Genomic DNA, 25,217 nt, shown 5'->3' on the forward strand with positions numbered 1-25,217 from the left:
AGAAAGGATTAGGTGTGGTCCATTCAGCAGGCCTGAATGAAATGGGAGAATATGCCTGTGAATCAACTTGAGCTAGTTTACAAGGTCTTGCAAGATGCATGCAAAGTCTAGACTGCATCCTGCAGTTCCTTCCCAAGCAGTAAAGGAATGTCATCACACCAGGGCCCTAAAGAGATGGGCTGACAACGGGATAAGGCAAGGCAAGGCAAGGGATAGACAGGCAGGTTTCAAGGGTTGCCACAGTTCCTTAGACATGGGGTACAGAAGGACCAACCAGGTAGAAACTGTGATGTGAGACACCATCTCTCCTGTCCTCTCCCATTCCTCCACAGCCCACCAGGCCCAGGAGGGCCAGAAGGCACAGGCAGCCTTGCGGGTTTCTTCAAGCATTTGAACAAGGCAGACCTACTTGGCTTTTTTTTTTTTTTAACAAAAAAAAAAAGTGAAGCAAGTACAGAATTCTCAGAGGGGAGGAAGAAAAGTGAATGTGTGAAATCAACATGCAACATCTCTGCTAACTGGCAACCAGGGAGCTGCAGGCTTCCAAGTAAATGCCAAGCTCTCTGTGCCTCTCCCTGAATTTCTGGGGCTTCAGAGTAAGACAGAGCTCAGTCTTTGGTCCTTCCCTCATCCACACACAGTCTCAGCCAAGGGGCCAGTCCAGTCTCAGCCAAGGGGCCAGTCCAGATCCCCAGGCTGACCTGTGCTGAAGGTCCTGTATGTAGCATGTATAGCTTGCAAGGCTTCTCACATCCCCAAGACTCAAACAAGGCAAGCTGCCCCCACCGGGCTGGAGTTAGATGACTCCCAAAGTTCAACCTGCTATGCAAAGGAACGTTTGAGATAGGCCACCGCAGGAGGACCAGGGAGAGTTACTCACCTTGCTCCAGTGTTTAAACTCTAAACTTGGGATCTTCTTTGGCTATATAGGAAATGCTTTCAGTGCTGAACAAACCACTCAGGAATGGGGCCAAAGGGGAAGAAGGATGAGGAAGATGAGGTCCCTAGGAGGGGCCACCTCCCAGAGGTTTACAAGACGGACTAATAAGAAGTGGATGGTGGCAGGGGCCACTCTCCTATTTGCTAAGGAAATGAAATGGCTAGGACACTGATTCAGAATGGTTGGTAACAATGACAAGTGAAGGAGTCAGGGTAGAGAAGAACAAAAGGTACTTTTGGGGAGCATGGGGGGTTTTTGAGGAGGGGTGGTGTTTTTTGTTTTCTGTTTTTTAGTTTCTGAGATCAGTGAAGAAAACCATCAAAGCTTGGTTTAATGGGAGGGTGAACAATTTGAGGGAGGGATGGACTGCTCAGGGTACATGATAAAGGGTTCTAGGGACCTCCTCTCCTGGAGAGAGGTAGCTCCTTCATCCTCTTCAGCACTTAATTAGACTGCAATGACAGTGCACCCACCTGTCTCTGCTGTGGTCCCTGGGCTTTAGAAAGATGGCCAGGATTCCCCCGCACCCCTAGTGCCTGTCACAGTAACCACCAATGGCAGGTGTTGGAGAGGAGAAAGAAAGACCACTATGCCTAAGCCTTATGTTCTCCTCAAGGACAGCTTGAGAGTCCCAACTTCATTCCCTAAAGAATGGGACCCAAGCCAGAATCTATGGAATTGTTCCTAGAAAGCAGACATCTGAGGGCATCAGAAACTGATGAGGAAGCCCAGGAAATGTAAATGCCTGGCACATAACAGAATGCAAATGCCGTGAGGTCGACCAATTTGTTTTCAGCCACATCCACAGCACATGTCATAACCTGGAATTGATGGATAAATGGACAGATGAACAAATAAACAAATGTATGGATCCAGAGAGCCATTTTTGGAGGAAAAGTTGGGCAAGATAGAAGGGTGGAAAATAAGAAGACTGAGATATGAGCAAGACAGAGGACAAGGCTGCTTCTGGACCCCTGCCCATTCCGGTGGGCTGAACCTTGTGGAAGGGCTCCAAGGGCAGGACAGCAGGGGCACCTCTGCCTACCACTCAGTCCCTGGGAACTTGGGCAAATGCCCTAGTGTTGTGTCACATCTCAAAGTCCCCAGAGCAAAGCTGCCTCCTGGCTGTGGCCAGCCCCCATCAGAAGCTATTGAGAAGGTGTGGCTATATACCGGCACCCACCTGGGACAGGTGAACATGCTGGTCAGAGCAGGCACTAGTGCCTCTGGTTGGGTCAGCAAGCTGCGCTCTGAAGAAACAGGGCCACAGCAATTGACCAGCCATCAGACTTCCAGCCCAGCATGAGTGCTGAAAGGGTGGCTTCCACACCAAGAGGAGCCAGGCAAGAGGTGTGGATAGACTGCCACAGAGTTAATCTCAGGACCCTGAAATCAGCTCCACATGCCCTAGTGACTGCGATCAGCTGGCCCCATATGCCTCCATGCCTTCACAGATCCCACCCATACCACCATCCTGCACAACCACAGTGAATAGAGCTCCGGCAAAACAGCAGGATAGACACACTCCAGCCTAGACCTAGAGTGAGTTACCCAACTGCTGGGTAACCTAGGATGTCATATCTGTATTTCTTTGTCTATAAAATGGAGATGATAATACATGCCTTCCCAAGGGGTATGTAAAAAATTAGAGATTAGAAGTTATGAATGTAACACACATAGCACAAAGTCTGGACAGTAGAAATTGTCTAATGAATTGAGGCACCATTATCACTGTCAACAACAATAATTAGTATGATAAATAGGGTCTCCAACTCATTACAACCTGGTTGAACAGAGAAAGAAACACAATAACCCATAATGTCCTGTGGCCCATTTTAAGGGTGAATGCCACGGTGCTTCCTCCTCTGCATGCTGATACCTGCACGTCTACTACTCTGCTCATCCCTGAGTTCTCAGGAGTTCACAAAGGTCTCTTCTGGTCTCCTGGCGAACCCCCTATGACAAAATGAAATCCCCCTCCCAGCCATGATATGCCTTTTTCTCCCACAAACTCATCACAGTTTGAAAGTACATGTTTCTCTGAGTGACAATCTGTGTCTGATTCTGCCCCTAGACCATCAGCAGCAGGATTGATCTGTCTTTGTCACCACTGTATACCCACTGCCAGAACCATGCCTGGTCTACAGGGCAACCCAAGAAACACTTGATGAACAAGTGAACAGGAGCTCAAGGAGGAAGTGTGCACAGCAGGCCCGAGTCACCAGGAAGGGCTAGAGGGCCTTCGGGTTTATAGGGTCACCTCTAGCCACCTAAGGAACAAAGCCTTAGGATGTAATTTCCTGTGGGATCCATAGTTCCTTAAGAACAAAGCAAGGAGGGGACTAGTTGGTCCTGTAAGGACCCTTGAGCCCTGAGCTTCCCACCTTATAAAATGGGGCCTGACTTAGGTCTTGGAGATGTGTAGGGAGGACAGGGGAAGTGCATCCTCGGAGGGGAAGAGTCAAGCAAAGTGGGGAGTGCAGAAGAAGGCCTGGGCTGTCTGGGAAGTGCAGACAAAATGAAACTGCACAGAAAGGGCACCTAAAGGAAGGTGGATCTGGAGAAGAGATTACCCTGGTACCGGTTAAAACTGCACAGGTGCGTGCTCACCCCTCCTCCCCCTCAGCTCCACCCACAGCATGTTTATTGGCCAGTGCTCCCAATAAAATGATCCCACATCAAACTCCTCTTCGCCTCCTGGGGCACGTGGCTCCCTTCCCTGAAGCCCCCTTTCCCTACACCCTGACTGGCTAACGTCAACAGTCCAATGGGCGACAGCCTGGCTATAGCCTCCTCCGTGGGTCTCCTTCAGTAACACCCTGAGTTGAACCTGCCATGATGTAGCCTGTTCCCTGACCTCCCCCACCCCAAACTGTGAGCTCACAGAGAGCAAGGACTGTCCATCATCTTTGTCTTCCGAGCACCTGCCATGGTGTGTAGCACACGGGTGCTCTGAAATCTCTACCAGATACATGAAATGACAGTTTTGTGAGGACCTCTGTGGGTGTCCAGTACAAGGTGAAGGCAGCTCTTTAGAAAAACTGAGTGTTGGCTTGGAGCAAGGAGCCTTTCCACAGATAGCAAGAACTGCTACTCCTCTAGGACACTAATCTCTTCCTCCAGCATGTTCCCAGACAGGGGGAGATAACAGAGGCTGAGCTCTGAATAAAGAGCCACCTACCCTATGCTTTCAGGTCCTTTTTTCCAAGAAGGTCCCAAACCAGCCCCATCTTTCATCCCAAGGCCAATCAGTATCCCTGTCAGATCCCCAGAAGGGCCTGGTGTGCGAGGCATTGTGCTGGACCGACAGACATACCTGCACCCACACTCAGTGCCAACACTGAGCCATTCACCCTGGGAAACAGAGGAGAAAGAAAGCATTTGTTATTAGTACTTATCAAGGAGGGCAGGTGGCTTCGGGAGGATGAGATAAGGCAGACCGCCGGGCATAGGGAAGTGTGATGAAGCCTGAGGTTTATTGCCATGCACCAGTGGAAATTTACTGACCCAGCAAATCCAATATTCCTAAACCGCTCCATGGAGGACACCGACTTGCAGGCCGGGACGGCGCTCTCTGACCCAGCATCCAGCCTGCCTGTGAAGCCAGCAATGCAGCTGGGCCCCTTCTGCTGATTTTAGGAGCTGCTACCAGCTGCCTCCCCTTCCCTCTCTACCTCCACTGAGCCTGGGCATGTCAGGTTTGGCACTGGAGCCACCCTGGGGAAGGACAGAGCATAAGTAGCACTCAACAATGCTCTAAAGTTAAGAAAGTGCCCCGATTGCACCCTGCTCCGAAGCCGTCAGAGGATGGGAACGTGTGTGAGTTCTACCCAGGTTGATGGACTTGGGGAGTCTGGATGGGTGGTCAGGGGACAAATGTTCTGGGTGTCTTATGACTCACAAGTCTCACAATGCCTAAGTCACTTGGGATCTCTGACCCTTCTTGGGTCACTGTAAAATGAGGCAGGGCACCAGCCATCTCCTGATTCTGCCCTGCTTTCCTCCTCTCATTTGTGGCTTGTCGTATCATTCAAGATACCTCCAGCTGAAGGGGACCTCCTGAAAGCACCCCATCCACCCCAAACCTGGAGATATCTTTGCTCATCTCCAGGTCACAACCATGCCCTTTTATAAGCAATTTGGGCTACCAAAACTCTTAGAATTCTAGAAAGTTCTTTCCAAAGTCTCTCTTAGGCGACTCGGGTAGAGGTTCATTCCTACTGTAACCTAATTGTATATGATGTGTACCCAGCCACAGTTCACCAAACCACACTTCCCCAACACGGACCCAGAATACAGAGGCCATGCACACATGCCACCTGAAGTCAGAGCATGTGCATGTTCCCTGTCACAGGCTCCTTCCCTGTGACTGCCTCCTGCCTGCCAGTCTCCTTACTCCCTGCACTCCCCCTTCCCCATCCTCCTTCTCATTCATTCTGCCATATGCTGCCACCATTACTGTCCCAAGAAATGCCACATTGCCTCCTTCATCACCTCAAAATCCTCCCTGGCTGCCTGTGGATTTAAACAACAACACTCAAGCTTGCTATTCGAGACCTTCATTGAACATTGTTAGCCTTATTTCCACAAACCCCTGACCTGCGCCCTGTGCTTTGAGCAATCCAAGCTCCCCGGTGAATGCCCCCACTTCTGTGGCTCCGTACTCTGGCTCATGCACTGCCCATCCCCTCAGTGGTGTCCCCCACAAATCTCTGCCTTTAGAGACTCATCTCAAATGCCACATCCTCCATGAAGGATCCCCAACACTAAAAAGCCCTCTTCTTGTTCTGAACCTCTCTTTTAGCCACCAATTTTACTCTGCATTGTTATCACAGATATTTTCGTGAATGTCTTTTCTTTATACAAGAGCCACAGAATCTCCACACAGGAGGAACTCACCAGCCCAGCCTGATGATAGGTGATGGACACTTAAGAATACAAGATCACCTCAACACATGTGTGAGATGCCCCCCAACAATGCCCTCTGCCTAACTGGTAGGCACTCACCTTGATGGATCCCCACCTTTTGTCCTCTTCTAGGGAGTCCCTCTCTAGGGTCACCTACCAGATTCATCCATGTACCAAAACCACAGGGCAACCCAGATCCAGCATGAAGTTCAGAGAATATGGCTGGACTCTGTGAGGCCCAGCATGTCTGGGTGGCCTTGGCTACTCATCCCCCCACCTCTGGCCCCAAAAGGTGCTTCCACATTCCAGCCTGGCTGGGTGTCAGGCACACTTGTTCCTCCCCTCCCTCACACTGCTGCCAGAGGAAATGCCAGCCTGCAGCCACAGAGGGTCAGACAAAGCACAAGCAAGCACTGAGCTTCCTGCTCCCTTCCTATACCTCCAAGGCCTGAGGCAGAGCAGCACCCTGGCCTAGCCTCCATCCTTCCAAAAATGCAGAGTCTACCTCCCTACCCGGTTTGCATCTTAAAGGAGTAAGCACAAGGCAAACGCACCCAGACTGCAAGATCCAGGCAGAATGAAGAGCTGGGAGCCCCACTCCAGCTGTGTCACCTGGGAAGGAGACTTACAGCTCTCTGAGCACAGGACACTAGTGCTGAATGAATGAATGAGCACACTTCCATTTCCTCATCTGCAAAATGGCATTAGGTGTGATAGTGAGGGCCAGTAAGACAATGTCTGTGGAACTACTCTATCAAATGCAAGGTACTATCCTTGGAACCTTCCATACACACACACACACACTCCAGCCAGCCAGTACATTCATAGGTGTTCAATCAAAGGACACCCACACTGACTAATGGATGACTGTGGTGCTCCTTAGTACCCGCTCTGAGCCCTGTCTTGGTTCGCCACAGTGGATGTTACCAAGGAACATTCTGCTCCATCTGCATTTTAGGAACAACAAGATGAACGAGCAGCAGTTCAAGTGCACCTGGGTGTGGTACAGATTGTGAGTGCTCAGAGGTCTGGCCTTTGGGGAAGGCTGCTTGGAGAAGGTGGGGTAGGGGTTAGGCTTGCACAGTATCCTACCAAGAGGTAGGCAGAGGAGTCCTGAGCGAGCAAAGACATGTTCCTTGTGACTCCTTTAGCTTTTTCCAAGGGGTCTTCAGGCTTAGGATCACATCTGATCCTCACCACAACCTACAAGGTAAGCAGGGAAGGTATCCCAGTTTATAAATGAGAAACAGAAGCCCAAAGAGAGAAGAGGGCTGATTCAGGCTGGACATGGAATCTACCTCTCCAAGACTTTCAAAACAGAGATCATTCCCTACACTTAGCTTTATCTGAGACTAGAGCTGTACCCTGCTTTTATGTATGAAGCTGATCCCTACTGAGACACACACATACCCATCTTGCAGGCTTAGAGGGTTTCTTAAAGAAAGAGAGAGAGATTATGCATTAGAATTACCCAGTCAGGACAACAAGGGAATTCAGTCCCACCCTGAGACTGAAGCCCTGTCAATCCTGAAAGATAGACAAGTGGCCCACTGCCCATCCAACACTAACCTTCTTCACCACCTATCCAGTGTCGTCCGTAGGCTCCTTCTAACTTCATATAGCATGATCGCAAAATGAGAGGAAACAGAGGCCCTACCCTCCAGAATCATTGCCATCACCAGGTATGGAGGAGACACATTAGCAGAGGGCTGGTAAATGTTTAACCACCAGCTGTCCAGGGGGAAGCCCTGATTTGTAGTGCTTGCCAATGGCCACAGTGTAAATACTCCCACCATGGCCAATTTCAAGCTGCTGATGGCTTAGCAGCCAGCTGGCCAATTCTCCGATTATTTACTAATAGGCTCTCAAGAGGCTGTTCAAGTAGACTCCAGCAAACCACTGTAACAAACCCATCTCTTTTTTTTTTCTAATAATAATTTCTAAAAATATATTTTTAGTTGTTGACAGACATTTATTTTATTTATTTATATGTGAGGCTGAGAATTGAACCCCAGTGCCTCACACTTGCTAGGCAAGCATTCTACCACTGAGTTACAACTCCAGTCCCAAACCCATCCCTTGCCTCCAAAAGAAACTGAGAGTCAACCCAGCACCACTCTGTCCCCTCTTCTCCAGCAGTAAAAGTTTTAGTGTTTAAGGTTTGAGGAATAGCAATGAAGGCTGGACCAAGCACAGAGGGATAAGAATGTGACAGCCTTTATCTGGTTCCCTGGTATCTCCTCGTGGGAAGCCTAATAACCAGAGAAAGGTAGCTGAAACTAGCTCCTGTACTGCAGTGATCCCATCACAGGAGTCACACCAGGCTCCTGCTCTGCACAAAATCCTCTAATGCTTCCCATCACTCTCAGAGTGAAAGAAAAAGTGCTTATAAAAATTTGCACAAGCTAGCTAGATTCAGTGGCACTGTAATCCCAAAGCCTCGGGAGGCTGAGGCAGGAGGACTACAAATTCAAAGCCAGCTTTAGCAATGTAGCAAGACAGTATACAACTTTGCGAGACCCGGTCTCTAAATAAAAATATTTAAAATGGACTGGGGATGTGGCTCAGTGGTTCAATCTAGGGTTCAATCTCTGGGATCAGAAAAGAAAAAAAAAGAATTTGCACAATTTACACATACATACCAGACCCACTCGCTCTCTCCACTCCAGCCACATCATCCTCCATGCTGTTTCTTACACTACAGCCTTTACTTTGGCTGTTCCATCTTCTTGGAACATTCTTCCACTACATCTCTGCATTGCCAACTCTCTCCTCCTTTAAGCCTTCGCTCAAATGTCATCTCAATGAGGCCTTCCCTGACCAGATTGTTTAAAATTGTAGCTCCCTCGGCACACTCAATCTCCCTTACACTCTTCTGCTTTTTCCATAGCTGGTATTTCCAATATACAATACAATTTATGTTTTCATTACATTGATTGTTTATGATGTCTCCACCCATGAGAACTGAGCTTTATGAGGACAGGGATTTTGATCAACTTCACTCATTGCTGTTTTCCCGTGGCCAAGATCAGAGCTTTACACATGGTCGGTGTTCAATAGATATTTTTGAATGACTGAATGAGTGCCTGGAGCTGGTCTCCGCCAAAGCCATGTTGGCTTCCCAGGAGCAGGCAGCTGGGGCATGAGGGAGTCCAGTGGTTAGTGCCTACCTAGCTGGGACTCCAGGTGCCTGTGTTCTGGGCCTGCCCTGCCACCTGTGACCTGGCACAGCTGCACCTGCATCCCAACTCTGCACTTCGTTTTCTCTCTTCATTTAGACTGTAATGGGACCCCCACATAGCTAACCCTGGGCAGTACCAAGGGCCAAGGCAGAGGCCAAACAGGACACCAAGTCCAAAGGCCTCTGAGCTCTACAGTAGGAGGCTCTGAGGTCAGATCCAAAGCATTCCCCTAAAAGATGTCGTAAAGGCACCAGCCACACCTGAACCCCCAACCACATTGATTCCTCAAACCCCAGCTCTGGGTCTAGAAGAAAACGCTGTCCACTCCAGTGGTTAGTGTCAGCAGAGCCCCATCGCCGGGTGGTTGCCCCATAATGCCTCAGATGGGCTCCCCACATGCACAACGGCCAGCTCACACTGCTATTTTAAGCTCCATGGGCCAGCTGTAGCACGTAGCCACAGCGGGCTAGCGGCCCGGGAGGAGGTAGAGACACTAACTCAGTAAGGAGTGCTGACCTGGGGACCTCCCAGAGGCGGGGACTGGTCATCCCCTTAACACCAGCCCTTCTCTGCAGGGACTGGAAACTCCCAATCCACACCCTCAAACTTCCAGGCCATGGGGAAAGTGAGTCAGGAGCTTCACTGGGCACGCCCAGATTCCATTTCTGAAAGTGACCCCCTGAATCTCTACGGCAAAATGACTCCTAGCCCCACCCTGCCAACCCCTAGAAATTCCAACAAAGCAAGAGCTAGCTAAGAACCCATCTTCCAGGTCCTAACAACATGAGAGACAACAGAAGTGCAGGCTAAAGAGAGGAGTTAAGTAGCTGTTATCTGAGAGTGGCTTCTCCATGGAACCCCTGCCCACTTCCTCTCTGCCCTCCAGGACTGTGGACTGTGCTAGGTACACAGCCACACTCAGCAAAGACTTGTTGATTATGTGACTGTTTCTAAATGCATAGAAATCAACTATGACAAAAGTGGACTAGAGGTCACCTACTCTTTATTACTTTGATCATTATCATCATCTACATTTCTACTGCATCACTGAACCCAAAACTGAAAATAAAGACCATAGAACCAAGAAACCAACAGAACTTAAAAACAAAATCCTGCCATCCATGGAGATCTACTACAGGACAACTCCAGTAAGAAAGTTATTCTGTACTTTCCTTGAACTGAGCCCCCTAAAGTTGTGCAATATGGCATCCCTGTTCCAAACCACCTTTTCACCATGGGACATCCGAGCAACCAGGAGCTGGCTTGAGAAAGGATGCAAAGGACAGGAACTATTAGTCTAGCTACTCCTACACCCAACCTCATGCTGCAGGACATCAGCAAAACCACCCAGGACACACACCTGGGATGACAAGCAGCATCCTGCAGCTCTAATTGCCCCGTTTAAGCAATATCAGCTTGGAGTAAGGGAAAAGGAGAGCCAGAAGTGCTATGATTAGGGAACTTGAGACCTCTCTCCTTGCTACCCATCTAGTTCAAAACAGAAGCAGCCACCCAGACCTTAAAGAAATAGATCCACTACCAGGAGGTATAATTATTGGATTTTCCTGTTGGAGAGAGGATCCCAGAAGCTAAGGGCCTTCAGAGATCCTTTGGTGCACTTTTTCCTTTCTTTCTTTGGCTTCAATCAATCCAGACACTCCTCTGAGCCTTTGTTGCAAAGGCAATGACAACATCCTGCATTTATAGAAAAATATATGTTGTTGAGGGCCACCGCTTAGAAGGCTGCTGACTGATCTAACTGGCTCTTCCTTCACTACTCAATTAGCGGCTAATGTCCCTCCACTCCAGCAAGCCTGCCACAACCACAGTCTCTTAGGCAGAAGGTTCTTATGGCCACCCTTCAGTTCATCTTCTGAAGATGTATTTGCAAACAATTACCAAAGTGACCCTGTCATTAGTCTGAAATCACACCAGCTGGGCAGATGACCCTGGCCTAAACCCCCACCCTGTCTAGAGAAGGGACATATTTGCCAAAGTCACTCTGCTCAGCCCAAGGCTCGCTCACAGATAGAGATGTAGGTAGAGAAAGGGAAGGAAGAGAAGAACCAAAGGGTGACATCACTCCAAAGGTGATGTTCTTCAGGGCACCAAGGGGCCCCACCCTCCCAGAAGCCTTCTCTGGCCACTTGGCCACTGTGGTCTCTCCCTCTCACGCAGATCCTGAGTGCAGCACTGCAGGGCTCTGCCTTTGATTAGGTTGTGCACCCTCTAACCCCCGAAAGCTGGGGTCCCCACACGTTCCTGCCATCAGCCCCCAGACAGCTTTCAGCCTCTCCTCAGAGATCGTCTGTCTCCATTCTGTTTCTGCCTCCGCTCTTGTCTGGCTGGCCGAGCCTCGGGGAGGGCTACGTGGCTTCACACTCAGCTCCCCACCAGCCTGTCCCAATTCTAGGCTTCAAATTAGCTTGCCTTCCCTTGGCATGGAGGCTCCTCGGGCTGATGGCCCAGTTACAGATCCCCACCTCCTCCCAGCCCAGCACACCTCCTTCCTGCTCTCCCCCTCACTGTCCTCTGTCACACTGACTCAGCCTGGACACCATTTGAGTAGACACCATTTGTCTTTGCAAATGGACCGTCAGCTGTAGAGAAAAAGGGTGCTCACTCATCAAAAATCTCCTTTAGAACCTACCACATCCTAGTCAGGTGACAGTGACTCAGTGAGCACTGATGAATGGGTGGTTGGGCAGGTGGGCGAGTGGGTGGCTGGATGGATGGATAGATGGATAGAGGGAGAGATGGAAGGATGGAGGGATGATGGATGAATAGAGGGAGGGATGGAGGGATGGACAGAGGGAGGGAGAGAGGGATGGGTGGAGAAATCTAGCATAGCCAAACATTCTGGTGGTAACTAGCATAAATAAAAAGAAGAGTGGGGAGCGGAAAAGTAATAGAAAAGAAGAGACTTATTCACACAAGGCAAAGAACAAGGCCGTGGCTCAGAGGGCCACAGACCACAGGGAGCCTGGGGGTGCACCACAGCACTCTTGTGCCCCAGCCCACCAAGCCTCTATCAGGAACCAGGAAGAGTAAACAAGCAGTTTCCATCAGCAAAGCATCTCCCAAGCTGAAAGTCTGTCTGATCTGGATGAATTACTTGAGTCATCAACTTCCCTAATCTGCCCCCAAGCCCTCCTTCAGAAAGGGGCCCAGAGCCCCTTTCTGCCTGGCAGGAAGGGCTGGGAGATCAGGGAGCAAGAACCTCTGTTCCTCAGGACAGAAAGTCCAGTCTACCCCACATCACACACAGACCCCCCAAAGACTTCTAAGCCCCCTCATGGCCCTCCAAGACACAAAGGTTCCAGCACACAAATACACATACACACACACAAACACACACAAACACACACACAGGCACTCGCACCAACTATGGCAACATCCCTCAGTCGGCCTGGCTTCTGGCTGTGGCTTATCTTGAGCTCAGTCACCCATGCGACATCAAAGAAAGCCTGACAAATTCAGCAGCAGGTGGAAAGAATCTGGGAGAAAGACCAAAGCAAACTGCTAGGGGCAGACAGACAGTGCAGGACAGAGGGAGGGAGGAGGTACAGGAGATGTGGTCAGAAGAAGCTGGTTTGGGTCCCAGTTCTGTTGTCTCTTAGGAATGATGTAACTTTGGGCACTGAACCTCTGGAGCTTCAGTTTCCCCATCTGCAAACTGGGCACAAAACCTGCCTCCCTACTGGACCATCCTAGGATGAAATGAGCTCATTCAGCCACTTATGTCCAATCTCCTCCCCTCTGCAGAAATCCTCTGAGTAGTAGCCGCAAGAGTAACAATCACACCCTGTAGCACAAGGCTCTTCCTTCCTGAGACCCCACCTGCCTGTCTCTACTTTCCACCTTAGTGACACGGAGGGGGAAGACGTGGGTCCAATCCCCACAGCAGCACGCAACTCCCAGCTCTTCCCCTTGATGTGTTAACTTCTGTGCACCTCAGTTTCTCCATCTGAATGATGACTACCATAAACACCCAACAGCGTACAGTTTATGATCTACATGCATACAGTGCCTGATTCAGTACCTGGCACACAGTACACTTAATAAACAGTACAGAATATTTCTTTTAATTATCATCGTCATCATGATCCTGGCTAATGGAATTAGTTCTTCCCTCCGGAGCTGTAAAGCAGAGGCCTGATTCCTCTCCCAGGTGCCAGCCTCTCACACAGAAGGAGACAGCATCACATGTCCCAGCATTCGCTCCTCCCCAAGCAAACATTCACACTTCTCTCCATGGATACTCACACGCAGCTACAGATCCTCTGCCACCCTGCCCACCCCCCTCCTTGCCTTTCCCAGTCTGTCAATGCTCTCCCTAAAATACATGGCCTGAACCCCTTCATCTGACCCATGCAGCACCCAGCACCCACCAGAACATCCAGTATACTGGAGGTGCACAGAAACACCTGGTGACCAAGTAGTCAATGAATGAGCTGAGCGCTCTATTTCATGGAATCTAAAACTGCAAAAGGCAACAGGCTGTGACATCTCTTGGTCTGGACGCTATGTTTCCATCTCTGACTCCCTTCACCATGCACCAGACCATGTTGGCAGACACAGACCCAGAGCAGCCAGAACCACCAGGGTCTCTTGCATCCTAAAGTCTGAGCCATCTTAAGTCACAGCTCTCCTTTTGATGTTTCTGCAGTTTTCTAATCCTATGTGTAGGACTATCATAATGAGTGGAAACATTTGCCCCATTACCATTCAACTTGATAGTTTTGCTTCATTATTACTATGCATTTGTGTTTAAAGATCTGATTCTAGCGTCTAATGTTTTGGTAAATTCTTTCTCTCAACATTCAGAAGATCACAGAAATTTTATGCTGAAATGCAAATTTAATGCCCTCCTTGGCCAAATGAGGAAACTGAGGTCCAGAGTATCAAAGTAAGATGCCCAACGACACATGCAATTTTGTGGCAGAACTGAGATTTGAGCCCTGGGTCCCTCCCCTTCAGCCCAAAAGACTAATACTAATTCTGTAAAATCCAGCATTTTAATATCTATTCTCTTCAGTCCTCATAAAGACCCTGTAAGAAAGACATGCCTTCCCGAGTGCACAGATGAAAGAAAGGAAAGTTCCAGTAACTCATCTTAGGCCAGGCAGACTCAGCATGTCACCAAGCTGGGAAGAGACCTGCTCTGTCATTCTGGAAGCCCTGCCCTAGGCCTTCTGTCTAAAAGCCAAAGAACATGGGACACCTCTAACCAGATGTTCAACAGAAATGCCCCCCAACAGATCTCAATCTAAATTCCTTTTCTTCCCTTCCCATTTCTCCTCCAGTATTTTCTACTCTGTTAATAGCATGACCACTAATGTGGTCACTTAAACTAGAAACCTAGAGGGATTTCCCAGCCTCCTTCTATTCCCAGACTCCGTTTTGCCCCACAGATCTGAGCAAGTCTCCATGCCTAGAGTCCATCTATCACCCTCTCATAATGCCATTTCCTTGGCCAGGTCCTCAATCTATCTCCTTTGGACTATTACAAAACCTCCTTCCTGCTCTCCCCACAATCCCTCTCACTTTCTGAACACCTTCTACCATATTTGTACTTGCAATCATCTTTTTAAAATAAAGTTGGTCTTATGTTGCTTCAACTTAAAATCTTACTGGTTTTATTCCACATTATTTTAAAGAATACAAAAGTATTTTCCCACAACCTGGCAGGCTCCTCCACTAAGCTCCTGTGCATCCTGCAAGACCCAACTCAATCCTCACCTCCTCTTCTTTTGGTTCCTCCCTCCTGACTTCCTTCTGGTTAGCCTTGCAGTGCCCCCGGGATAGCACTTCTCACACTGTATTTCCTTCGTGTGCCTTTTGATCCCTTTTCAAAGGGAGCTCCCTGAGCAGGACATGGCATCTCTGAATCTCCAGCTCTTGGTCATGAATTTGCTAATTCATTCAATTTGTTAATTTACTAAACCCTAAAAACACTCAATGAATATTGTTGAATAATTCAGCAAATTCACAAATCAGGGCTCTGTTTATATTTATTATGAAAAGTAGTCCTCTGCTAACCTAAGTAAAAGTTCATTTTAGAAGGAGCATGTAAAGATACTTAAAGGGTCCCAATAAAGGATGCATGAAATCCAAGCTTCTGGGTTGATTGGTACTTCGTTTGGAGGTATCAATGACAATAAAGAAGGGGAAAATCCAATTTCAAGAAATAAAGAGTCTGAGTTATAATAGATGTCAGTGTGACTATGACCCAAGTGAATTCATCTGATAATTGTTTCCATTTGCTTTAATCTGTAGCAACTCCCAAATGGATGCTTTTCAAACCACAGGTTGTGACCCAATCGTAGGTTATGAAATTAGTTGGGTCAGCAGTGTATTTTTAAAAATAGAACAAATGAAAGCATTTGGATTTATGGCAAGCCCAATTCCCCTGGGCATTTCCTAGTGCCCCATGAACAAACTGTGGCCCCCAACCACAGCCTGGTCTATGCCCATAGGCTACTAGTACTGAAGTGGTTTGCACAGAGGGAGGGAAGGAAGAAGCGAAGATCAAACAACAAAAAAAATTACAACTTACTCACACAATAAAAAGTTATGCATCATCCATGAGACATTTTCTCAGGTGTAGCTGTGTGTGCATATTCATGTTATCATGAAGTTTAACAAACAAGCCCCCAGGTCTTTAGTAGGGACGTGATAGCCTACAGAGTCTAACTGTGCCCGTGAGAATATGCACTTTTGAGGCATGAAATTTAAAGCTGGTTACTTTCTATTGGAGGCCACACCTGGCCAGGAAGGTTTACCCAGCTGCAGGAAATATACTTGGATTCACTCTTCAAGACGGAAATGTGCTTAATGGATGCCAAAAAGTTACGTGGACCATGAGAAGAGACAAATTGAGTCTTGTCAGTTTGGAAATGTGTCCCTCGGGCATTTGATCTGATGACATCATCCACTGGGCAGAACTCTGGCTAGGAATTTGGACTTAAGGTACTTGCCTGCAAAATGGGGAGAACAGTGCCCAAAATCTTGAATGTGCAATATATAACATAGACTTTTTATTTGTGTATTCATTATGTGATTGCTGGAACAAATCAAAATTGTTTTTTAAAAAAATGCATGAAGTTAGCTTGGTATAGAACTATACCCTCGTAATCTATTAAATTAGAGAAAACAAATTTTTCATTGAGCCAGTATTTTACCCATGACAAATTCTACTCAGTTGTTTGTCTCATGTGTCTGTAGTAGATACCACCTTCTACTGGTTTCTTCAAAACAGAAGGGAAACATCGTGCCCTCATGCATCTAAAGTCTGTGCAGGGAACATGAGGCCCCATCTCCTGTTTCATTCCGGGCAGAATGAGAGGAATGGGCTCAAAATGCAACAGGAAGCCTGCAGAATGGAGCTGTTAAAGACAGAACAGTTGACCCAAGCAGGTGCTAGCTACCCCCCTGGGCCAGTTAAGCCCACCCCACCTGGAGTCAGCGCCAGGCCGGGTGTCAGGGTGTGTAATGTGCCCTGCATGGCTGCTCATGGTCCCATCCTTCCTAGATGACTTTGGGAGGTGCCTTCCTGTCTGCGGCATCCATGGTTCCAGGATGAGAGAGGACGATGGCTGTGGGGTTGCCACAAACAATCAGATCTCCCCCAGGCCCCGTGGCCTATTTCCAGCTCCTGCTAGTTCCTGTCTAATGCCAGCGTCATCGGAGGAATCCAGGGCATCCTGGGCCCAGCATTGTTCAAATCATGCATTCCTCTTCATAAAAAGCTACTGAATAACTCTCATTCCTCTGCTCTCCCAGGAGAAACCACATCAGAGGATAAGCAACCAGATCCTTCTGTGTGGTGGAGACAAAGGGGGACAGCGGGCGGGAGCCATAGGGCATCTCCAATGTTGTCCATCAGGTCCCCTGTGACGGACATACAGACATGTCAAGAAGGCTTGCCTGCCCCTACCCATTGGCTAAACCCACCCTCCAAACACAATGGCCAAGAGGAAGTGTGAGAGGCCAGAGTCCCACCTGCACCCTCAACCTAGACACATGGCTTTCTTTTATGTGTGTATAGTGACACTGGGAATTAAACTCAGGGCACTCAACCACTGAGCACCATCCCCAGTCCAATTTTGTATTTTATTTAGAGACAGGGTCTCACTGAATTGCTTAGCACCTCATTAAACTGCTGAGGCTGGCTTTAACTCGCCATCCTCCTGCTTCCTCCTCCTGAGTAGCTGGGATTATAGGCCTGTGCCATCATGCCCGGCCTGGACACACGGTTTTCTAAATGTCACCGTTTCTACACCCCCATCCTTCTAATTCTTTGTGAGAATTGCAACTAAACTCCGGGAAGGGAAGAAAAGAACCAGAGTTCAGGGAGAGTCTCCTAAATGTCAGGCACGGGGTTAGTGACAAAGACCTCTATCTCTAAGGGTGAGCAGCCACAGCTAAAGACAGAAACGCAAATGGAGAGAAAACAGGCAACAAACATTATGCTAAGCACTGTAGGGAGAAGGGGACAGCCAGGGAAGGACGGGGAAAGGTCAGGAGAAAAGATCAGAAGGACAGAGGTAAGAAGAGCACAGAGGGAAGGGCCGGCGTGGCCCCGCCTGACCAGCGCCACCATGTTCCAACTCCACATCCTGCATCACCCACCTGTCCTCTGGCCCACCACACCAACCAGGGAGGGGGCTCCCTTTGAACCCTTTCTGTGATGAGGGATTTTACCCCTTTTCTTCTTAGTTGTGAAAACCATGAGAACGCTGAAAGTCAAGGATTTTACAGATAACTGAACCTCCATTGTTTACTCATCAGGTTAGTTTTAAATTTTTTTTTTCTAATTAAACAAGGTTCCCCAGTGCTGGAAAGAGTGTGGCCCATCTCCTCAGGTCTGCACCTCCCTGCACCTCTTCTTGGTGGTTCCTAAGGGACCTCCCCTTCTCCTCATCTGGCCCTTTCCATCCAGGGTCCTCTTCATGCAAATGCTGGTTATCTTTCCAACATTCAGTTCTGTTTATTTCACTTCCTGCCAAAGCACTTCGACAGCTCCAGTTTCAAGCAAAAGTCTGGTGTGTGGTGGGAATTCTGCAGGCCCAATGGACACAATTCTCAGTCAAGTGGTGGAGTGCAGGGTGGCAGGGGGATGTAAAGACAAGCTTTTCTTGGGATTTTTCTCTAGAGAAGTGATAGCTTCTCTACTGTGACCAAGAGTCCAAGCCACCAAGCGAAAAAAATGGCTTAGTGGTAGTGAAGTTACTCAACTGCTTATTCTTTGTATGTGTGTATGTAGTTCTGGGAACCGAACCCAGGACCTTATGCATGCTAGGCAAACACTCTACCACAGAGCCATATCCCCAGCCCTCAACTACTTATTCTCTTAACCTTTTATTGTGCTTGGATCAAGAAACAAAATATTTTAATCAATCAACAGGTGTTGACTGGGCACCCTCGAAGGAGGCCAGCAGAAGGGGGCAGGCATGGTTTGTGGACATTACAATCCCCTGGTGTACTTAACTCAGGTAACAGCGATGAGATGCCTGGTTCATACCAGCTGCTTGCAGTTGGCAGGAAGGATACACTTCCTCATGTCTTTGCACATACATCCTGGAAGGAATGTAGGCCCTGCTCTGGGGCACTCTTAGTTCTCTGGGAAGCCTCTTTTTTTTTCCCCCAATCCAGGCAAAATTAAACATTCTCTCCTACACTTTCAAAGCTCTCCATATTAAGACTCTCATTGTATATTGCTGAGAATCTTGATGCTGAGACTGGAGAGCAGAGAGGAATGGGGGTGGTTATTCTTCATCTGTGAATTCCAGAACCTAGAACAGTGCCTGAATCACAGCAGGTGATACAGGAATGAATAAGTAAGTGGACAAACAGGTGCGTGTGAGAAGCTCTCCAGGCAGTGAAGGCCCACAGAGGTGAAGGCTGGGACAAACCCCCATCCCGAGGTTCTTTAGACCCTCCAAGGCTCAGATGGGTAGCATACATTCCAGAAAGGAGAAAGGAGCAGGATGCAAGTCTAAGCATTGCCTGGGTGCCAGCATGGGTCTGTTTAATATGCAGCGTGCAGATCCCCAGAAATCAATGCTCATTTTTAAAACACTGCTGCCCAGAGCCACCCTCTCTGCTTGAGTCCAGGGTCGGTGTTAAGTATCTTTCTATTTATAAAGCAACTCGCCGCAGCGCTGCAGTGTGGTCCCACACGCAGCCATGGAGGTGGGGCACAGTGGGAGAAACTGAGGCTGCAAAGCCAGACACCAGAGATACTGGGTGTTTCTGCACCAGGGAGAGTCCCTTGTGAGAGGGGCTCTTCCCCAGTGCTGGGCCCTCTCACTAGAGGCTCCGACCTGCTGAAAAGTGCAGTTCTCTCTGGGCTTCTGTGATGTGCTGAGCTCAGCCAGATAGGTTGGGTCTTTCAATGTGGTTCTCTTAAGTGCTTAGGGGAATGAGCCCAGAGAGACAGAAAGGTAGATCCGTCTGTCTTTCCACGTGCAGGCTCTGACCTTCCCAGCATGCACTGGCTCTGGGTCTCACCCCTTCTCCAAGGCAGCCACTCTCCAGCTCTGAGGCCATCCCAGTCTGCCGGGCACCCGCCTGGGTGTCAACCTCCCATTCCTTCTGTCTCTCTGTCTCACCCTTCTGGACGGCCAGAAGCCCAGACACCCTGAGGCCTCCAAGGCCAGAACAGATTCATTGATCTTGAGTTCCTCCAATTCTGGCATCACCCCCCGGAGAGGGGCTTCCCCTGCTCCGAGGGGCTTCCCCTGCTCCGAGGTCCCTCAAACCAGTCTATCACACATGCTGTCCCCAGCTTCATGAGCAGCGGCCATATTTACAGAGCACAGTAGACGTCAAAGGCCTTCACATCACACCAGGCCCAAAGCTGGTTTTTGCTGCCAGTCCTCCTAGCCACCTCCTTCGAAAACCAGGAGGGAAAGACAAGAAGGCAGCCACCTGATGCCACCAGAACAGGAGGTTGCCTGAATCTTGGTCATATCCATGAAAACCATGCCAAGCAACCAGGTGCTGGGCCTGCGACAGGAGACCTGTGCCCAGCACAGCATCGGGGGCCGCCTCCTCCCTAACGGAATCACAGAAGGCAGAATCAGAAGGCAACCTAGAAGTCAGCCAGGCATACACCCTCGGTACAAATGAGGGGGAAATGAGGTTCCAGAGGGGGAAACAACCACGGTCACCCAGCCAGGGAGTAAGTAACAAGACAAATAGGAAAACCCCGTTTCCTGTTGCCCTGGTCCATATGCTTCCCACTATGCTCCACTCACTCAGCATTTATCAGGCAGAGACCTGCCAGGCGCTATACTTGGCATATGGACTCAATTTAAGACATAATTGGTCCCTGTTTTCAAGCAGCTTATAATTTAAGGAGGAAAAGGGACAGGGTAAGGTAAGAAGGAAAAAGGGCAGGAGGGAGATTTCAAACAAACAAAAAATTTAACAAACTCTTTAAACAGCTCAAGATGTGCAACCCTCCACGATACCAGGAAGGGCACAGAGGAAGTGGCTCCTTCCAGCTGGGAGGCACCTTGCTGGACTATGGTGAGGGGCAGTCTACCTGGCACCAAGAAGAAAGAGCACCCCAGGGAGAGCAAGTGGCATGGGCAAGGCACGGAGGACCAGAAGTGGGTGGCAGACTCACAAAAGCACAAGAAGAGCAGCATGGCTGTCACAGACAGCTTGTGAGGCCAGAGGGCAGGGCTGCAGACACACGGAGTCTTCGCTGCCCCCAAGGCAACAAGGAACAGCTGGGCTTCTCCACCGGGCCAGGCGAGGGTCCTCCGCACACCAAGCACAGGAATCAGGTCAGTGAGCATGCCACTTCATAGGACGGCAAAGGACTAGTTAGGATAACCAGGTCAGTGAGCACAACCGCTCCGTAGGACAGCACAGGCCCAGTTAAGAAGCTCTTGTAACAGCAAGTACCTGGACTGGGAAGGCAGGATCTAGAGCTGACATGGAGGTGGGACAACAGAATCTGAACGTGGGGGGTCAAGAGGATCGGCAGAGAATGCCTCCTACGTTCCTGGAGGCAGGGAGGGCCCAGCAGGGTGGTAACATCTCTCACAGGGATCATCCTCTTCCTTTAATAGATGCGCCTGCCTGGTGCAGTTAGTTACCTTTCCATGGCTACCTGCCTGAGACAGCTTCGTATTCCCCACAGGTTCAATCAATACCTAAAGCTGACACTGATCACAAAGCAAGCAGGCTTCCCAAGCTGAATAACACCTTCCTAAGTGACAGCGCTGATGGATCTGGTACAAGAGTGGGTCACAGTCACACAACTGGCCCGTCTAACTGCTAACTCAAGCCCGTCTCCCAATCTTCATCTCTAGACAGTGATTCTCAACAGAAGTGGGCAGCAGGAAGCCGCAAGCCAGGGCCGCAGAAGGCAAGTGAAGACCCTCAAGGTTAGACTCCCATGACGAGGACTCTGCACACCAGGGCAGGCTCACAAACTGCTCTGAAGTTCTCCAGGTGACCAGAAGGCTTGTGGCAGACTAAGACCTCCCCAATTTTTATACCCTCTCATTCTAAAAGAAACAGGTCAGCAAAGCCAGGCAGTGGTCCATAGCTAGGAATGGCCACAGAGGGGAGGCCTGACCCTGTCCGTGCTGACTCCCGAGGCTGGCTCCAGAGCTGAGAGAGAAGACAGAGCAAAGCCTGCGTCGGGAGCACTGCACGGCCGCCTGCAGCAGCAGCACCCTGAGAGCAGAGGCTGGGCTGGGGCGGGGCACTGTGATGGATGGATCTTGCTTTGCTGGCTGCTACCAGAGGGCCAGGGAGGAAGAGGAGAAATGAAAAGGCTGGGAGATATTTTCCCTATGATTTGTGCTGCTCGAGATGCCCTGTAGCAATATTTATCCTGCAGCTCTGTCCCACTTTCGTTTATTATCCAGCTTAGCCTGAGTTATCACAGCCAGGACGGGACCCATAAACTAGCCACCTGACACCTTTGGGACCGCACACCGTATTTTAAAATCTCCAAGAGCAGCTTTGACCCTCGAGGGAAATTTAAAGAAAGAGGTGCACCCCTCATGCCCTGGGGACCATGGCCACTCTGGAAGCAGACACATTCCCAGATTTTCAGCCCAGAACCTGAACTATCCACACCGTCCTTGTCTGTATCGAGTCATCATCTGGCCACTGCAGGGCCTTAAGGCACAGTTTTCAAAGGCCCAGGACATTTCTGGGTTGGAATTTTAATCATCTTTCAATAGCAATTCATTAAAATGTTTGCCAGTAAATAAATGAATGAATGCTGAATTTACTGGACATCTTCTATTACAGCCAGCCCACCATACCTATGGGCTCCACATCTGCAGATGCAACCAACCTCAGATCAAAAAAAAGAGATTTGAAAAGAAAACACTGCATCTGTACTGAACCTGTAGACTTTTTCTTCTTATCATTTTCCCTACACAATAAAATATAATGACTATTTATACAGCATTTACATTGTAGCAGGTACTAAAAGTAACCTAGAATAACGAACAGTATATGGGAGGACTGTATAGGGTATATGCAAATACTAGACCATTTTACTCAAGGGACTTGAACATCTGTAGCTTTGGTGTCTGAGGCAGGGCCTGGAACCAATTCCATGTGGACACTGAGGGACAACTATGTATATTAGATCTGTGCTGGGCAAAGGTTAAAAGTGTAAGACCAAGTCCTCAATGATTCTATCAATGGGATCAATTCCTAGAGACACACAGGATGTATAACTCGCAATACAGAAAGGAAAGAATGGGCCTGATGGGGTAAGGGGAGGGGACAATAGGGGCTATCAGGTTACCCTGGGTCAGGGGACTCTGGAGATAAGTGTTGGCATCAAGGAAAACGTGACAAGAAGGTGAACAGTAATTCCCAGACTGATAGCAAAGAGTTTCTAAAGATCATGAATTCTATGACTGTTATGGTTAGATATGAGATGTTCCTGAAAAGGTCACGTGTGAGACTACACAAGAAACTTTAGAGTGAAATGATTGTTATGGAAGCCTGAATCTAATCAGTGCATTAATCCAGTAGTGTGGGCAGGTAGGGTGTGGCTGGAGAAGGTGGGTCACTAGGGACGTGCCTTTGGGGTATATATTTTGTCTCTGGTGAACAGAGCTCTCTATACTTCCTTATGGCTATGTCCTGAGCTGCCTTCCTCCTCCACACTCTTCCACCATGATGTTCTGCATCACCCTGGGCCAAGAGCAATGGAGTTGCCATCTAGGGACTGAGACCTCTGAAACCATGAACAACAAATAAACTTTTCCTCCTTTAAAACTGTTCTTCTCCCCCTTCAAAATATCAATGAAATTCTTTACAGAACTAGAAAAAAAACAGTCCTAAAATTAATTTGGAAGAATAAAAGACCCAGAACAGCCAAAGCTAATTTTAAGCCAAAAAAGCAAAGCTGGAGGCATCACAATACCTGACTTCAAATTAAAGTACAGAGCTATAGTAACAAAAACTGCATGGCACTGGCATCAAAAAACAGACACATAAGCCAATGGTACAGAAGACACAGAGACAAAACCCACACAATACAGTCATCTGATTCTTGACAAAGGTGCCAAAAACATACACAGGAGAAAAGACAGTCTTTTTAATAAATGGTGCTGAGACAACTGGTTATTCACATGTAGAAGAATAAAACTAGACCCTTATATCTCACATCCTGCACAAAACTCAAAATGGATCAAAGACCTCAGAATTAGACCAAAAATTAACAACTCCTAGAAGAAAACATAGGATCAACACTCTAGCTTTTAGGTAGGGGCAACAACTTTCTCAAAAGAACCTTTAAATAGCTCAGGAAATAATGCCAAGAGTTAGTTAATAAATGGGATGGCATCAGATTAAAAAGCTCTGCACAGCAAAGGAAATAATTAAGAATGTGAAGAGAGAACTTACAGAATGGTAGAAAATCTTTGCTAGTTACTCTTCTGACAGAGGATTAATATCTAGAATATATAAAGAGCTCAAAAAACTTAACATCAAAAAACCATATATAATCCAATTAATAAATGGACAAATGAATCAAACAGATACTTTACAGAAGAAGAAATACAAATATATGAAAAAATGTTCAACATCATTAGCAATTAGGGAAATGCAAATCAAAACTACACTAAGATTTCATCTCACGCCAGTCAGAATGGCAATTATCAAGAATACAAACAATAATAAATGCTGGAAAGGATGTGGAGAAAAAGGAACAATTTTACACTGTTCATGTTATACAACCACTATGGAAATCAACATGGAAGTTCCTCAAAACATTGAGCATGGAACCACCATATGACCCTGCTATACCAATTCCTCAATATTTATTCTAAAGAATTAAGGTCATCACACTACAGTGATACATGCATACCCACGTTTACAGCAGCACAATTCACAATAGCCCAACTACAGAACCAGCCTAGGTGTCCACCAATAGATGAATAAATAAAGAAAATGTGAGATGTGTATGTGTATATGTATGTGTGTGTCTATAATATATATATATATATATATTAATTTTATATATCCATATATACATAGATAGATAGATAGATAAAATCAAATTTTGCTCAGCCATAAAGAAAATTTAGATCATGTCATTTCCAAGAAAATGGGTGGAACTTGAGACCATTATGTTAAGCAAAATAAGTCAAACTCAGAAGGTCAAGGGTCACAGGTTTTCTCTCTTGTGTGGAATATAGAAACGAAAAAGGGGGGAAAAAAGGTGAAAGGACAGGGATCTCCTGAAAATCCAAGGGAGACGAATAGAGGCAAGGGATCAGGGGGCAGGAGGAGGGATATTAGCCAAACTATATTGTTATATTGCATGCACGTGACTATGTACAAATAAATCCCATCATTAAGCACAACTCTAACACACCCATAAAAAACATGGAAAAAATAAAAATTGTTCTTGTGTGGTCTTCTGGTTACAAGCAACAAAAAACCTGACTAAAACAATGATCTAGTTACACAGCTTACAGGAGTGCACCAAAGTAGAAGGAAAAAAAGACAAGTCCTCATCCTTAATAGAGCTTCATTCTGATTTGAGGACACAGTGGCAACAATAAAGTGGGGTGTGTGTGTGTGTGTGTGTGTGTGTGTGTGTGTGTGAGGGGGGTGGGGTGGAGAGAGAGAGAAGGGCTAGGTAGAATACTGAAGAGGGATAGGGGAACAGGAAGGAATCTGGG

The 25,217-nt window shown here is 47.9% G+C and overlaps 1 protein-coding gene and 1 non-coding gene across 7 annotated transcripts in view; one reads left to right on the forward strand and one right to left on the reverse strand.

Moving 5' to 3' along the window:
- Tspan9 (tetraspanin 9) overlaps positions 1 to 25,217 on the reverse strand; it is a 198,105-nt gene that overhangs the window by 87,917 nt on the left and 84,971 nt on the right. The gene's annotated exons all lie outside the window — the stretch shown is intronic.
- On the forward strand, positions 15,409 to 15,539 carry LOC113195665 (small nucleolar RNA SNORA42/SNORA80 family). Its single transcript, XR_003302433.1, has one exon. It is a non-coding gene; the product is annotated as a small nucleolar RNA SNORA42/SNORA80 family (small nucleolar RNA).

Source organism: Urocitellus parryii, chromosome 5 (assembly GCF_045843805.1).
Source record: "Urocitellus parryii isolate mUroPar1 chromosome 5, mUroPar1.hap1, whole genome shotgun sequence".
Classification (NCBI taxonomy): Eukaryota; Metazoa; Chordata; class Mammalia; order Rodentia; family Sciuridae; genus Urocitellus; species Urocitellus parryii.